The sequence below is a fragment of the Pan troglodytes genome, chromosome 19 (genome assembly GCF_028858775.2).
Source record: "Pan troglodytes isolate AG18354 chromosome 19, NHGRI_mPanTro3-v2.0_pri, whole genome shotgun sequence".
In the NCBI taxonomy this organism is placed as follows: Eukaryota; Metazoa; Chordata; class Mammalia; order Primates; family Hominidae; genus Pan; species Pan troglodytes.
The window spans coordinates 80,013,851-80,023,035 of record NC_072417.2 but is presented as its reverse complement, the minus strand read 5'-3'; positions in this window follow the sequence as shown (position 1 = coordinate 80,023,035).

The window sequence follows — 9,185 nt, the reverse complement described above, 5'->3', positions numbered from 1 at the left end:
CCCTGCTTCAGCTCGCGGAGAAACTGCCTGTCACCAGGTGGGTAGACCGTCTCCATGGGGAATTCCCAGAAGCTGGGACATGGCCGCAGCCTCTGAGCCCTCTCTTGTTGTTTGTGGGGGCCCAGCTTCAGGATCCTGGCACCTGGGGATCTCAGGGGGTGCTGTACAGCTTGAGCAGACCTACTGAGTGCCAGGCACCCAGCAAAGCAGTAGCTGGGGAGCCAGAAGAGGGTTCCAGTGTTTTAAGACAGAAAATCTGGAAAGAAGCTATTTAATTTTAGCATTACAAGTAAATACAGTGTCATTGGAAGAATGAAAGTGTCTTTTGAATTTCCTGGTGTGGTGGGGGTGGATGCCCTAAGCTCTTCGGTGCCAAGAGCCTCTGACGGCCTTGGAAAGCACCCTGAAAGGGCCCAGCCCAGAGGGTGCACCCAGCGCCAGCCATGATGACATTGCAGGCCCTTCAAAGATGCCAGGCCTTGGTGAGGACAGCAACCAGGAACTTCTGCTGCTCTTTCCCTCCGTGGGGGGCAGGTTTGTGCCCCATGCAGGAGTCCAGAGTCCTCCGCCCCAGTGCAGTGAAAGCATTAAAGATTGATGGCCTCTGCCTTTTGAAGTCATCTTTGTGTAAGTCGCACCAGGAGACCCGCAGCTGCAGCTACTGCGGGCAGGTCCACTTTCTCTTCCCTGTTTACTGAAAGCTCCCTCAAATATACCGTTTCTGCTCACAGAGGTGCTGCCGCGCTGCCTGCCTGGTTCCCCAGGGGCCTGGAAGGGCCAGGAAGGGACTTCAGTAGCCACAGGCATTTGCTGAAAGTTGGGCAGGGCAACATCCATGTCCTCCCCCCAGATCTCACCCTTTCCAGGGCAACAGGGAGAGGAGCATCTCAGGGAGGCAGCATGTGAGAGGGGGACCAAGCTAGAGGGTGATGGAGCTGGCCAGCCCCGAGCAAATCCCTGCACTGCTTGGCTCCAGCTGTGCAGCTTCCAGTAAGTCATTAGCCTTTCTAAGCTGCCTCTTGTAAAATGAAGGCAACGGGCCTGGCTGCGGAGCAGGTGGAAGGGCTGGAGGGAGTTTGTTGGACCAGCTTAGCCATAGTAGGTGCTATGGGCTGAATCATGTTTCCCCCAGGTTCATATGTTGAAGCCTAACCCCCAGTGTGATGGTGTGTAGAGGTGGGATCTTTGGGAGATAATGAAATGAGCTCATGGAAGTGGGGCCCTTGTGATGGGAGCAGTGTCTGTATTAGTCTGTTCTCACACTGCTAATAAAGACATGCCCAAGACTGGTAATTTATAAAGGAAAGAGGTTGAATGGACTCACAGTTCCACATGGCTGGGGAGGCCTCACAATCATGGCGGAAGGTGAAGAAGGAGCAAAGGCACGTCTTACATGGCGTTAGGCAAGAGAGCACGTGCAGGGAACTGCCCTTTATAAAACCATCAGATCTTGTGAGATTTATTCACTATCGTGAGAAGAGCAGAGGAAAGACTCACCCTCATGATTCAATTACCTCCTACTGGGTCCTTCCCATGACACAGAATTATTACAATTCAAGGTGAGATTTGGGTGGGGACATAGAGCCCAACTGCAGCAGTGTTCTCATAAGAGGAGACCAGAGAGTGGCCGTCATGCATTTAATAGAGTATTGAGTACTTGATTCAGTGAAGGACGTAATGGTAAGAAATCAATCGCCCTGGATGCCTGGTACTCACAGTGTTGTGGGAAATTTGGGGGGCTCTTTCCTCTTCTGTTCTCCAGATGTTGATGCTTACTTGTACCCCTGAGATGTTTTTATCCTATCTGCACCAGCCCAACTCCCTTTGTTTCGCAACCCCCCTCTGCTAGCTTCCACTTCTGGCAGCTTTTTCTGGCTGCCCTGACCACGGTGGCCATTTCCCTCCGCATTGATCCAGGACCCTCCTGAGGACTCCAGAACATACAGGCCAGCCAGGGCTTGGGCCATCGTTAAGTTGGGGCACAATAAGGCCCACGCTGGGATTTCTGTCCTGCCAAGCAGAAGAAGACCCACTCCCTGCCCCTGAGGAGTCCACAAACTGTTAGGGCAGCTGAGATCATACTGGGAGGGGCTGTGGGGTCTCCTGGGACAGAACTCAGCCTACATGGAGAGGTGTGGAGAATAGGAGCTCCAGGCAGGACATGGGCCCCTCGGGAGACTTGAGCCCGCAGCTGGGGTTCTCAAAGTGCGCCCTGTACACCCCTGCAGGAGGAGAGCAGGCAGCCCGTGATTTAAAGACTTTTATGTTTCTTTTTTTGAGATGGAGTCTCCCTCTGTCACCCAGGCTGGAGTGCAGTGGTGTGATCGCAGCTCACTGCAATCTCCGCCTCCAGGGTTCAAGCAATTCTCCTGCCTCAGCTTCTCAAGTAGCTGGAATTATAGGCATGTGCTATCATGCCCAGCTAATTTCTGTATTTTTAGTAGAGACAGGGTGTCACCATGTTGGCCAGGCTGGTCTCAAATTCCTGACCTCAAGTGATCCATCCGTCTCGGCCTCCCAAAGTGCTGCAATTACAGGTGTGAGCCACCATGCCCAGCCTAAAGATTTTCATATTTCTTATCATGAGGATCTGAGTTATATTATTAACATAATTTCTTTAGGCCAAGGTCAAATTAAAAGTGACAATTTAAAGAAAAAGATGAAGCAAGTAATTGTACAGGTGGTGCCTAGGATGTGGTAAGCATCATGCCAGTGTCCCGGGGTGGCTGCTGTGTGGAGCACGCATCTGTTAGGGAAAGCGCATATCCTTTCTGGAAGTGACAGTCATAGCCTGGAGCCCCAGCTTTGCTGTTGACTGTGTGTGTGCCTTGTGAGAGATGGGTCACCTTTCTGAGCCTGTTTCTTGCTCACAAAGAAGGGAGGATCATAACTACCTTGTAGGGTTATAGCGAGAATTAAATGCGGTAATGCATGTGTGCACGTGTAACACGCACATGAAGACTGTGATGTATGTTACTTCACAAGAAGCTTCATGGGACTCTGAGAGGGCTGGGCACCTGCAGTGTTGGTGCCCATGGCTTGGGCAGCAGCAGGAAACATCTTGTTGAGCAGGTCAGAGTCAAAAGATAATGATGATGATTTTCTAGCCAAGAGAATAGAAGTTTGATGAGAACATGCAAATCCCCATTGACTGTCCGCCTCACTGCTCTCACTCTGGGAATGCTTCTGGAGAAATATGATGATGACAGTGGTTCCTGCAGAATGGGTAGTGATGGAGCTAGGGAAATATTATTTTGTGACTGTTGTTGACATTCATTCATTCATTAAACACTTACTGATCACTGTAGGGCTATTAGAATGTGAATAAGACATTGAGTCTGCCCTCTAGGAGCCCACAGTCTGGTGGGAGAGTCAGGCATCAACTAACATGAGTCTGCTCTGATGGATAGCAGAGGGCATGCTGGGAACATTGGTGTTCAGTGAAGGGTTAACTCAGCAGGCCTGGGTTGTCCAAACCCTACACATTCCAAAGAAAGAACTGGCCCTTAACTGGCTCCTGGGAGATAACCTCTATGCCCTTGGAATACTCTACCTGATAAGAGTATTTTCACCTAGCTGGAGTCTTGGACCACACCAGATAGTTTAGGCTAACAATGTGATTGATGGTAAGGGCCCTGGACCACCTCAGATAGTTTGACCTCTGGGATGGGGGACTGAATACTGAGTAGCTAAGGTCAGTCACATAGGCACCGCCCTTCAATAAAAATCCTGAACACCAAGTCTCAACTCAGATGAGCTTCCCTGGCTGGCGATACTTTGTGCATGTTGTCACACAGCACTGCTGGGAGAATGAAGTCTGTTCCACTCCCTTGGGGGAGACGACTGAACGCTCACGCCTGGTCTCTCTTGAACTCTGCCCTCTGCACCCCTTTCTTGTGCTGATTTTAATCTGGATTCTTTCTGCAGTAAACTGTAACCATGAGTATAACAGCTTTTCTGAGTTCTGTGAGTCCTCCTAGTGAATCATTAAGACCACTTGAGGGCAGCCTTGGGGACCCCTGGCCCACTAGGGTAGGGACAGTGACACTGGAGGGGGTAGTCAGGAGACCTCATGGGTGAAATGGAGGCTGAGTTGGTTAAGGACAGAGGAAGGAAGGAACAGCTGGCAGGGAAAGAGCAGGTGTGGAGGTTGTGGGGAGGAGAGGCCCAGACTCTAACCTGCATAAGTGGTTAGGTCTGGGCAGGTGAAGGGAGGCAAGGGGGGGAACAGAGAGACATGGCTGGAGAGATGGGTAGGGATCAGACCTTGCAGAGCCCAACAAACCGTGTCAGAAAATAGTGTACTTTTGTCTAAGAGTATCTGGAGCTGCAGAATGGGTTTTTTTGTTTTGTTTTGTTTTTGTTTTTGTTTTTTGAGACAGGGTTTCACTCTGTCACCCAGTCTGAAGTGCAGGAGGCGATCTTGACTCACTGCAACCTCTGCCTCCCAAGTTCAAACAATTCTCCCATCTCAGCCAGGACTACGGGTGCCTGCCACCATGCCCAGCTAATTTTTGTTTTTTTTTTTGGTAGAGATGGGGTTTTGCCATGTTGGCCAGGCTGGTCTCAAACTCCTGGCCTTGAGCAATCCACCCACCTCGGCCTGCCAAAGTGCTGGGATTACAGCGTGAGCCACGGTGACCAGCATGCAGAGGGGTTTTAAACAGAGCATTGATGTGTCTACATCTACCTGGATGATATGATTTGACTGAGTCCCCACCCAAATCTCATCTTGAATTGTAATCCAAATTGTAATCCCCATATGTCAATCCAAATTGTAATCCCCACATGTAATCCTCACATGGTGGGAGGTGATTGGATCATGGTTTTCCCTCATGCTGTTCTCGTGATAGTGAGGAAGTTCTCATGGGATCTGGTTGTTTGATAAGTGTCTGGCGCTTCCTCCTCCTCTCTCTCTCTTTCCTGCTGCCTTGTGAAGAGAGTACTTGCTTCTCCTTCGCCTTCTGCCATGACTGTAAGTTTCCTGAGGCCTCCCCAGCCATGTGGAATTGTGAGTCAATTAAACCTCTTTCCTTTATAAATTACCCCGTCTCAGGTAGTATCTTTATAGCAGTGTGAAAATGGACTAATACTCTGGACCAGCAGCAATGCAGGCAATAGAAGGGGTTGAGATGGAAATAACAAAAGCCTGAATGAAGATAGAGATGGCAGTAGGAACCAAAGCAGGAAGGGGTCTACTGGGAGGACCCACAGGTGGGAGACCCAAAGGGATTTGGTGAGAGACTAAACATGGAAGGAAGGAGTTGGGATTTCAGACTCGGAGGCCTGGGTGGACAGTGACGCTACTGACAGACGAGATGAGCTGGAGGAGAAAAGACTGAGTGTTCAGGAGATGGGTTCGGGCTCAGGTACTGTATTTATTAGATACAAGCCATTCTTCTATCACAGTGAGACCCCCAAAGGCAGTGGCTTAACTGGGCAGAAGCATGGCATGCCTCTCTTTCAAGCAGTGTGGCTGGCAGGGTGATTGTCTCCATCCAGTCATTAATGGAACATGGGTGCTTTCTGTCTTGTTGCTCCACCATGCTCTGGGGTATCGTCCTTGTGTGCAAGGCCAGGGTCACTGACATGGCAGCTCCAGACCACAAGAAGGGGGAAAGAGTGGGAGTTCAAACCAAACAATTTTCTTATAAGCAGTGGACACACTGGTTGCACAAAACACTTAAATTGTTGAGAATTTGTACCTCTGACCATCTCCAAGGGCCCCGGAGATTAGCCGGGTGGCCATTTAGCAAGCTAAAGCTCTCTATTACCATGGAAGAGGGGAGAACAGATTTGGGAGACAAGGGCAGTCTACCGCAGACACACCAGGAGGAGATCTGGAGCTTGGGGAAGGATCTGAGTTAGACATATGGACTTGGTGGTAGTTGTAATAGTGAGAGGGAATGAGGTTACTCAAGGGAAGTGATGAGGTGAAGAGGAGAGGAGCTCCAAGAGTGGAATCCGGGGGTTCTGTGGCCTAAGATATAAGGATACAGAATGGAAACCAAGCCAGCAAAGGAGAAGAGAAGGAGAAGGCAGAGAAATAGAGGAAACCAAGAGGGTAGGGTCTTAGAGGTCAGAAGCAGAGGACATCCCTAGAAGGCAAGAGTGGCTGATAAGTTCTGGCACTACAGAGGTCAAGATTGAAACATGTCCATTGGTTTTGACAACTGGCAGGTAAAAAATCAAGGCAGACTACAGTAAATTGAGGAGTGAAATGGGAGGTGAGGAAGGGTAGACAACAAGTGTAGAGCTTTTTGTGAAGTGCTTAGCTTAGAAGGGAAGGAGAGGCATGAGGGAAGTTTGGCATTTGCCGTGTTTTTTTTTTTTTTTTTTTTTTTTTGAGATGGAGTCTCGCTCTGTTGCCCAGGCTGGAGTACAGTGGTGCAATCTCAGCTTACTGCAAGCTCCACCTCCTGGGTTCAAGCCATTCTCCTGCCTCAGCCTCCCAAGTAGCTGCGACTACAGGCACCCGCCACAACACCCAGCTAATTTTTGTATTTTTAGTAGAGACAGGGTTTCACCTTGTTAGCCAGGATGGTCTCGATCTCCTGACCTCGAGATCCACCCACCTTGGCCTCCCAAAGTGCTGGGATTACAGGCGTGAGCCACCGCGTCCGGCCTGGTATTTGCTGTTTTAAGACAGAAATGCAAGATTCTAGGGGAGGGGATGGGAATGACCAGACCTCAAATGAAAGGGCTGGCGATGGACAGAAAGAGGGAGGTGACCTCCCCCACCGGGATGGAAAGGACCAAGCAAGAGATCAGTCATGAGGGAAACCAGTCTACAGGTGGTGGAGGGGTGGGGAGATGAGGGGATTGCCATCTAAAGGCTTCTGTTTTCTTGGTGACCTCAGAAGTGGGGCCAATGGCTGAGAATAGGAGATGGAAATGATGTGTGGAGGGTTTCGTGGAGGTAGTGAGAGTCTGAAATAGCTGTTGTGAGTATTGGGGTGCCCACTGACAAGGGCTGTTTTAGTCTGCTCTTATGCTGCTAATAAAGACATACCTGAGACTGGATAATTTATAAAGGAAAGAGATTTAATGGACTCACAGTTCCACACGGCTGGGGAGGCCTCACAATCATGGTGGAAGACAAGGAAGAGAAAAGGGACGTCTTACACGGTGGCAGGCAAGAGAACTTGTGCAGGGGAACTCCCATGTATAAAACCATCAGATCTCATGAGACTTATTCACTACCAGGAGAACAGTATGGGAGAAACTGCCCCCATGATTCAATTATCTCCACCTGGTCCCTCCCACGACACATGGGAATTATGGGAGCTACAATTCAAGATGACATTTGAGTGGGGACACAGCCAAACCATATCAAGGGCATTGAGGATGATAGCTGGGGTGCAGCATAGTACCAGCCCCATGCATACACATGGGATTGTGTTCATTGGCTCTTGCTTTTGGAACAAATTACCTCAAACTTAGTGGCTTAAACAATACAAATTTATTATCATATCAGTTCTGGAGGTTTTAAGTCCCACTGAACTAAAAATGAAAGTGTTGGCAGGGCTGTGTTTCTTCTGGAAGCTCCAGGGGAGACACCTCAGATTTCTCACCCTCTAGAGGCTGCCAGCGGTCCTCAGCTTGTGGCCCCTTCCTTCTTTAAAGCCGGCAGTCCCAGCACTCTGACCTCTGCTGCTCTGTCACAGCCCTCCTCCAACACTCCTGCCTCCCTCTTTCCCTTAGAGGGACCTTTGTCCTTCTATCTGGGGCCACCCAGATAATCCAGGATAATCCGAGCATCTGAAGATTCTTAATTTAATCACACTCTCAAAGTCCTTTTTGTCATGTAAGGCCATATATTCACAGGTTCCAGGGATTAGGATGTGGACATCTCAGGGGACAACCATTCTGCCTCCCACAGGCACCAATTTACAAATCACTTGATTTTCTCTAGTGTTACCCTGAGGCTCAGGTGCAGAGATGGAGAAAATTTGAGAGGTGAGATTGGAAGAGGGTTGGGGATCTTCTAGGAGACAAATACTAGAAGAGAGCCCAAGGGAACTGAGGTGTTGGCAAAGGCGAGGTTAAATGATGCCTCACCATGGTCTGGACTGGTTAGGATGGCCCTGAAACCAGGAAGCATTGATAGATTGGGAGAAAATGGAGGAGTCAAGACCTGGAGGCTTGATGAGGTTGAAGAATAGGTGTCACGGTGGAGAGGGCATGGAGGAATCGGGAGCATTGGAGACTGGTCAGAGAGGAGAATGATGGCCCTGAAGATTACACTGGGACAGTTAGGGGTGATGACAAGGTCAAGGTTGGAGATAAAAGTCAATGGAGGTGAGAAGACCAGAGAACTGTGTGGTCAGGAAGTCAGAGTGGTTGGCCCCATGGATATCGATGTGTTGTGATGGCGGCAGTATTTGGGGTACAGAGGAAGGCTTTAGCCAAAGTGAAGTCTTTGGTGAAAGTCAGGGAGAGGCCAGGAAGGAGCTGGGGAGATGATGGGGTTGAGAAAGGGCTCAGGATGGCCAACTTAGACCCTCAGAGGAGAAAACTTTGCCCCAGGAGGGTGGAGGAGTGATGGTTTGCAGGTGTCAGCATCCCCCCAAACGCCACCACCAACTCTCCTTGCCTGCAATTCCAAGTGCAAGGACATGAGTTCATAACCATCTGTTATCGTTGACTTCTATTCCTGAGATTGCACCAGCTGTTTTGTTGCAAGCTGCAAGTTAAAAAATACCTGTCTCAGGTGTGTCTGCCCCGGCCAGTCCCTGGAGTCTAAGGTCCCTCAGATCCTTTCTCCCTTCCCATCTGTGTATCTCTTGGGACTGAGTCTGGGGCTGGGCTGCCGGGAGTGCTACATTGGGAACCTGGGCAGAGAACCTCTACAGAACGGGCAGCTTTCACCAGGGAGGACGCAGTGTCCTTGGGTGAGGGCAACTTTAGGGCCTTGGCGGCTGTGGCTCCGGCCGGCCTCCACCCTGCGGGAGGACAGGCCTCGCTCTCTTGGCTGCCCAGGGGCCCACACCCCACCCAGAAGAGCCTGTGTATCTTCTGGCTCATTGGTGAAAAGCCACCTCAATGACACCACCCAGAAGTTTGAAACCAGCCGTTGGTACTGGGGAGGTGGCCAGTGACCCAGATTAAAGCCAGAAAACCCGGCCTTGGCCAGAGCCTGGCCTCTCTGCCCCCTGGGCCTCCTTCTTTTCTGGCGGCGGGGG